The sequence below is a fragment of the Nerophis ophidion genome, linkage group LG03, assembly GCF_033978795.1.
Source record: "Nerophis ophidion isolate RoL-2023_Sa linkage group LG03, RoL_Noph_v1.0, whole genome shotgun sequence".
NCBI classification, from domain to species: domain Eukaryota; kingdom Metazoa; phylum Chordata; class Actinopteri; order Syngnathiformes; family Syngnathidae; genus Nerophis; species Nerophis ophidion.
The window spans coordinates 11,052,973-11,061,244 of NC_084613.1; positions in this window are offsets into that span (position 1 = coordinate 11,052,973).

Sequence of the window (8,272 nt, forward strand, 5' to 3'; positions counted from 1 at the left end):
TATATTACATACAATAATATATATAACATATAATAATATATATGATTTTGCCTTTATAATGTATATATAACTTACAATAATTAATATATACGTATATATATATATATATATATATATATATATAACATATATATATATATATATATATATATTTATATATAACATATATATATATATACACGTATATATTAATTATATATATATATAACATATATATATATATATATATATATATGAATATATAAACAATTGTATATTAATTTTATATATATATTATATATATATTAATTATTGTAAGTTATATATACATTATAAAGGCAAAATCATATATATTATTATAAAATCTGTTATGTTACCTTCATTGACAAGTGTGGTTGGCGAAGACGGCGATGAGTGGAGAGGGGATAAGAGCCAATAGTGTTGCTCACCTTCTTCGTAAAAATGCTGGCAAGCATTTTGGGCCCTCTGGTATCTTATCTTGCAGATGGATTCCTGGTTCAAGTAGTCCATGCCACCCAAGGACTGGCTGGCAGGCCGACTAGTTTGTTAGTGCGGCTGCACGACATCACAGACGACTTACTTGCACGACATCACAGACGACTTACGAGAACATTCAGGCCAACATTTTGTGTGTAAAACCGAATGTTTGGACCGGAAGTGTGGAGTCTTCCTTGCTGTGATGCAGGAGTCATGGTGCTGGACTCTGACACGAGACTATGTTTGGAAGCAACTCATCACAGTGGCCTTACATTTCAACATGGAGGAGCTGCAGATTGCCTTTCATTGCATACGTCCAATTGATCCAGGAGGCAATCATAGACGTCACCTCGCCGACCAATCAGCTGTCATTATCCCCTCTCAGTCCCAGCGTGTGCCCTCCAGCGCCATGACACCCCCCCCCCACCCCCGCCTGTTTACTGCACCCTCATAAACTACCTCAGCTGCATCAATACTCCTATATTGCTTACACACACACACACACACACACACACACACACACACACACACACACACACACACACACACACACACACACACACACACACACACACACGGTTTCTAAATCTTCACATTAATGCCGCAATGAGCGATGGGCAAGCTACTTGGAAAATGTAGCAAGCTAAGCTACAAATTAGTCTCCATTAAATGTAGCTCTGATAAATTTGTAGCTTATTTTAGCTTGAGAAGATTAACTCATCTCCATTCGATGTAGCTAAGCTACAAGTTACTTTATATTAAATGTAGCTAAACTACAAGTTACTCTCCTTTAAATGTAGCTAAACTAAAAGTTACTTTATATTAAATGTAGCTAAGCTACAAGTTACTTTGTATTAAATGTAGCTAAACTACAAGTTACTCTCCTTTAAATGTAGCTAAACTACAAGTTACTTTATATTAAATGTAGCTAAGCTACACGTTACTTTATATTAAATGTAGCTAAACTACAAGTTACTCTCCTTTAAATGTAGCTAAACTAAAAGTTACTTTATATTAAATGTAGCTAAGCTACAAGTTACTTTGTATTAAATGTAGCTAAACTACAAGTTACTCTCCTTTAAATGTAGCTAAACTACAAGTTACTTTATATTAAATGTAGCTAAGCTACACGTTACTTTATATTAAATGTAGCTAAACTACAAGTTACTCTCCTTTAAATGTAGCTAAGCTACAAGTTACTTCATATTAAATGTAGCTAAGCTACAAGTTACTTTATATTAAATGTAGCTAAACTACAAGTTACTCTCCTTTAAATGTAGCTAAGCTACAAGTTACTTTATATTAAATGTAGCTAAACTACAAGTTACTCTCCTTTAAATGTAGCTAAGCTACAAGTTACTTCATATTAAATGTAGCTAAGCTACAAGTTACTTTATATTAAATGTAGCTAAACTACAAGTTACTCTCCTTTAAATGTAGCTAAGCTACAAGTTACTTTATATTAAATGTAGCTAAACTACAAGTTACTCTCCTTTAAATGTAGCTAAGCTACAAATTACTTTATATCAAATGTAGCTAAACTACAAGTTACTTTATATTAAATGTAGCTACACTACAAGTTACTCTCCTTTAAATGTAGCCAAGCTACAAGTTACTTTATATTAAATGTAGCTAAACTACAAGTTACTCTCCTTTAAATGTAGCTAAGCTACAAGTTACTTTATATTAAATGTAGCTAAACTACAAGTTACTCTCCTTTAAATGTAGCTAAGCTACAAATTACTTTATATCAAATGTAGCTAAACTACAAGTTACTTTATATTAAATGTAGCTACACTACAAGTTACTCTCCTTTAAATGTAGCCAAGCTACAAGTTACTTTATATTAAATGTAGCTAAACTACAAGTTACTCTCCTTTAAATGTAGCTAAGCTACAAGTTACTTTATATTAAATGTAGCTAAGCTATAAGTTACTCTCCTTTAAATGTAGCTAAGCTACAAGTTACTTTATATTAAATGTAGCTAAACTACAAGTTACTCTCCTTTAAATGTAGCTAAGCTACAAGTTACTTTATATTAAATGTAGCTAAACTACAAGTTACTCTCCTTTAAATTTAGCTAAGCTACAAGTTACTTTGTATTAAATGTAGCTAAGATAAAAGTTACTTTATATTAAATGTAGCTAAACTACAAGTTACTCTCCTTTAAATATAGCTAAGCTACAAGTTACTCTCCATGAAACGTAGCCAAGCTACAAGTTATTCTCCATTAAATGTAGCTAATCACAAATTAATCTCTACTAAATCTAGCTAAGCTACAAGTTACTCTCTATTAAATGTAGCTAAGATAAATTTGTAGGTTATTTTAGCTAAAGATTAACTCATCTCCATTCAATGTAACTAAGCTACAAGCTACTCTATATTAAATGTAGCTAAACTACAAATTACTCTCCTTTAAATGTAGCTAAGCTACAAGTTACTTTATATTAAATGTAGCTAAGCTACAAGTTACTTTATATTAAATGTAGCTAAACTACAAGTTACTCTCCATTAAATATAGCTTAGCTACAAGTTACTCTCCATGAAATGTAGCTAAGCTACAAGTTATTCTCCATTAAATGTAGCCAAGCTACAAGTTAATCTCCATGAAATGTAGCTAATCTCCATTAAATGTAGCTAAGCTACAAGTTACTCTCTATTAAATGTAGCTAAGATAAATTTGTGGGTTATTTTAGCTAAAGATGAACTCATCTCCATTCAATGTAACTAAGCTACAAGCTACTCTATATTAAATGTAGCTAAACAACAAGTTACTCCCCATTTAAATATATTCAAGCTACAAGTTACTTTCCATTAAATGTAGCTAATTTCCATTAAATATTGTTAAACTACCAGGTTATTCTCCGTTAAATCTAGCTAAGCTACAAGTTACTCTCCATTAAATGTAGCCAAGCTAAAACTTACTCTACATTAAATGTAGCTAAACTACAAGTTACTCGCCATTAAATGTAGCTAAACTATATGTTAAGCTACATTAAATGTAGCTAAGCTACAAGTTACTCTCCATGAAATGTAGCTAATCTGCATTAAATGTAACTAAGCAACAAATGAATCTCTATTAAATTTAGCTAAGCTACAAATTACTCTCCGTTAACTGAAGCTAAACTACAAGTTACCCTCCTTTAAATTTAGATAACACTACAAGTTACTTTCTATTATATTTAACTAAGCTACAAGCTACTTTCCATTAAATTTAGCTAAGCTACAAGTTACTCTCCATGAAATGTAGCTAAGATACAAGTTACTCTCTGTTAAATGTAACTAAGCTACAAGTTACTTTCCATTAAATGTAGCTAAATTACAAGTTACTCTCCATGAAATGTAGCTAAGCTACAAGTTGCTCTCTGTTAAATGTAACTAAGCTACAGGTTACTTTCCATTAAATGTAACTAAATTACAAGTTACTCTCCATTAAATGTAGCTAAACTACAAGTTACTCTCCATTAAATGTAGCTAAACTATACGTTACCCTTCATTAAATGTAGCTAAGCTACAAGTTACTCTACATTAAATGTAGCTGAGCTACAACTTACTCTCTATTAAATGTAGCTAAGCTACAAGTTACTTTCCATTAAATGTAGCTAAACTATACGTTAAGCTTCATTAAATGTAGCTAAGCTACAAGTTATTCTCCATTAAATGTAGCTAAGCTACAAGTTACTCTCCATTAAATGTAGCTAAGCTACAAGTTACTTTCCGTTAAATGTAGCTAAACTACAAGTTACTTTCCGTTAAATGTAGCGAAGCTACAAGTTACTTTCCTTTATATGTAGCTAAGCTTCAAGTTACTCTCCATTAAAGGTAGCTAAGCTACAAGTTACTCTCCGTTAAATGTAGCTAAGCTACAAGTTACTCTCCATTAAATGTAGTTAAGCTACAAGTTACTCTCCATTAAATGTAGCTAAGCTACAAGTTACTCTCCATTAAATCCAGCTAAGCTACAGGGGAAGTTGTCCCCGGAGAATTGTAGCAAGCTACACAACAAGCTGCACGGCAAAAGTAGCTAGCTACATCAAAGCTACATTTAGCAACATTTTTATATTTGTATAATACTAATGTTCATGTAAGTGTTCAAATATTACTAGTAACTATCTGTCATTTAGCTGGGGACACCCTACAAACTACCTTTACGGTTCCCCACACCCCACTCTATGCATTCATTTAGTTTGCCTTTTCTTTGGCTCACCCCTATAATGTTATTCATGTTCTCTACCTACAATAAAACAACATGTTCTATATTTTGACCAGGCAACAATGACTTGTGTGTTGTTTGGGAACAGTTGCTAATGTCATGAAGTCACCTTAATGTGTGTTCCTACATGTGAGTTCCACGTCTTAGATAAAGAGAGCAGTTCTGATTTTGGTCGAAAGACTAAACTAATGTTTTGTTTTCTCTAAAGGCATACATTTGTCTAAATACAGCCAAGGACACACATTATTGTGGGTTTTCTTCATCGCTAAAGGAAAAATCCAATCTTTGGGAGAGAAATCCTCTGACATTTTTTTTTTTTTTTTTGAGTGGTCAGCTTGAAGCGTCCCTCTGTCTCGGACTCCCTCTTGGTCATGTGACATGTTTGTTATGATTTTACTTCCTGGTTTGGATGACCCGCCTTATCTTGCCTCTGATTGGCCAGTCCGTAATCTTTAACTAGTAGCTTAGCTACATTTCATGGATAGTAACTTGTAGCTTAGCCACATTTAATAGATAAACTTGTAGCTTTGCTACATTTAATGGAAAATGACTTGTAGCTTTGCTATATTTCATGGAGAGTAACTTGTAGCTTAGCTACATTTAATGGAGAGTAACCTGTAGCTTAGCTACATTTAACGGAGAGTAACTTGTAGCTAAGCTACATTAAATATAGTGTTATTTGTGGATTAGCTACATTCATTGGAGAGTAACTTGTAACTTAGCTACATTTAATGGAGACTAACTTGTAGCTTAGCTCCATATCATGGAGAGTACCTTGGAGCTTAGCTACATTAAATGGCGAGTAACCTGTAGCTCATCTACATTTCATGGAGAATAACTTGTAGCTTAGCTACATTCAATAGAGAAACTTGTAGCTTAGCTACATTTAATGGAGAGTAACTTGTAGCTTAGCTACATTAAATACAGAGTAACTTGACGCGTAGCTACATTTAATGGAGATTAACTTGTAGTTTAGCTACATTTCATGGAGAGTAACTTGTACTTTAGCTATATTTAACGGAGCGTACCTTGGAGCTTAGTTACATTTAATAGAGAGTAAATTGTAATGTAGCTACATTTAATGGGGAGTAACTTGTAGCTTTGCTATATTTCATGGAGAGTAACTTGTAGCTTAGCTACATTTAATGGAGAGTAACCTGTAGCTTAGCTACATTTAACGGAGAGTAACTTGTAGCTAAGCTACATTAAATATAGTGTTATTTGTGGATTAGCTACATTCATTGGAGAGTAACTTGTAGTTTAGCTCATTTAATGGAGACTAACATGTAGATTAGCTCCATATCATGGAGAGTAACTTGTAGCTTAGCTACATTTAATGGCGAGTAACCTGTAGCTCAGCTACATTTCATGGAGAATAACTTGTAGCTTAGCTACATTCAATAGAGAAACTTGTAGCTTAGCTACATTTAATGGAGAGTAACTTGTAGCTTAGCTATATTAAATAGAGAGTAACTTGTCGCGTAGCTACATTTAATGGAGATTAACTTGTAGTTTAGCTACATTTCATGGAGAGTAACTTGTACTTTAGCTATATTTAACAGTGCGTACCTTGGAGCTTAGTTACATTTAATAGAGAGTAAATTGTAGTGTAGCTACATTTAATGGCGAGTAACTTGTAACTTAGCTACCTTTAATGGTGTTTAACTTGTAGCTTAACTACATTTAATGGAGAGTAACTTGTAGCTTAGCTACATTCAATAGAGAAACTTGTAGTTTAGCTACATTTAATGGAGAGTAACTTGTAGCTTAGCTACATTCAACAGAGAAACTTGTAATTTAGCTACATTTCAAGGAGAGTAACTTGTAGCTTAACTACATTTAATGGAGAGTAACTTGTAGCTTAGCTACATTTAGCAGAGAGTACCTTGGAGCTTAGCTACATTTAATAGAGAGTAACTTGCAGCTTAGCTACATTTAATGGGGAGTAACTTGTAGCTTATCAACATTTAATAGAGAGTAAATCGTAGTTTAGCTACATTTCCTGGAGAGTAAATTGTAGCTTAGCTACATTTAATAGTGAGTAAGTTGTAGCTTAGCTACATTTAATGGAGAGTAACTTGTAGCTCACCTACCTTTAATAGTGTTTAACTTGCAGCTTAACTACATTTAATGGAGAGTAACTTGTAGCTTAGCTACATTTAATGGGGAGTAACTTGTAGCTTATCAACATTTAATAGAGAGTAAATTGTAGCTCAGCTACATTTCCTAAAGAGTAAGTTGTAGCCTTGCTACATTTAATAGTGAGTAACTTGTAGCTTTTCAACATTTAATAGAGTAAATTGTAGCTTAGCTACATTTCCTGGAGAGTAAATTGTAGCTTAGCTACATTTAATAGTGAGTAAGTTGTAGCTTAGCTACATTTAACGGAGAGTACCTTGGAGCTTAGCTAAATTTAATAGAGTAACTTGTAGCTTAGCTACATTTCATGGAGACTAATTTGTAGCTAAGCTACATTTTATGGAGAGTAACTTGTAGCTTAGCTACATTCAATAGAGAAACTTGTAGTTTAGCTACATTTGATGAAGAGTAACTTGTAGCTTAGCTACATTAAATAGAGAGTAACTTGACGCATAGCTACATTCAATAGAGAAACTTGTAGTTTAGCTACATTTCATGGAGAGTAACTTGTAGCTTAGCTACATTCAATAGAGAAACTTGTAGTTTAGCTACATTTAATGGACAGTAACTTGTACTTTAGCTACATTTAACGGAGAGTACCTTGGAGCTTAGCTACATTTAATAGAGAGTAACTTGTAGCTTAGCTACCTTTAATAGTGTTTAACTTGTAGCTAAACTACATTTAATGGAGAGTAACTTGTAGCTTAGCTACATTTAACGGAGAGTACCTTGGAGCTTAGCTACATTTAATAGAGTAACTTGTAGCTTAGCCACATTTCATGGAGACTAACTTGTAGCTAAGCTACATTTTATGGAGAGTAACCTGTAGCTTAGCACATGCAATAGAGAAACTTGTAGTTTAGCTACATTTAATGAAGAGTAACTTGTAGCTTAGCTACAATAAATAGAGAGTAACTTGTCGCCCAGCTACATTCAATAGAGAAACTTGTAGTTTAGCTACATTTCATGGAGCGTAACTTGTAGCTTAGCTACATTCAATAGAGAAACTTGTAGTTTATCTACATTTCATGGAGAGTAACTTGTACTTTAGGTACATTTAATGGAGAGTACCTTGGAGCTTAGCTACATTTAATAGAGAGTAACTTGTAGCGTAGCTACATTTAATGGCGAGTAACTTGTAGCTTGGCAACCTTTAATAGTGTTTAACTTGTAGCTTAACTACATTTAATGGAGAGTAACTTGGAGTTTAGCTACATTTAACGGAGAGTACCTTGGAGCTTAGCTACATTTAATAGAGAGTAACTTGTAGTTTAGCTTCATTTAATATAGAGTAAGTTTTAGCTTGGCTACATTTCATGGAGAGTAACTTGTAGCTTAGCTACATTTAATGGGGAGTAACTTGTAGCTTATCAACATTTAATAGAGAGTAAATTGTAGCTTAGCTACCTTTCCTGGAAAGTAACGTGTAGCTTAGCTACATTT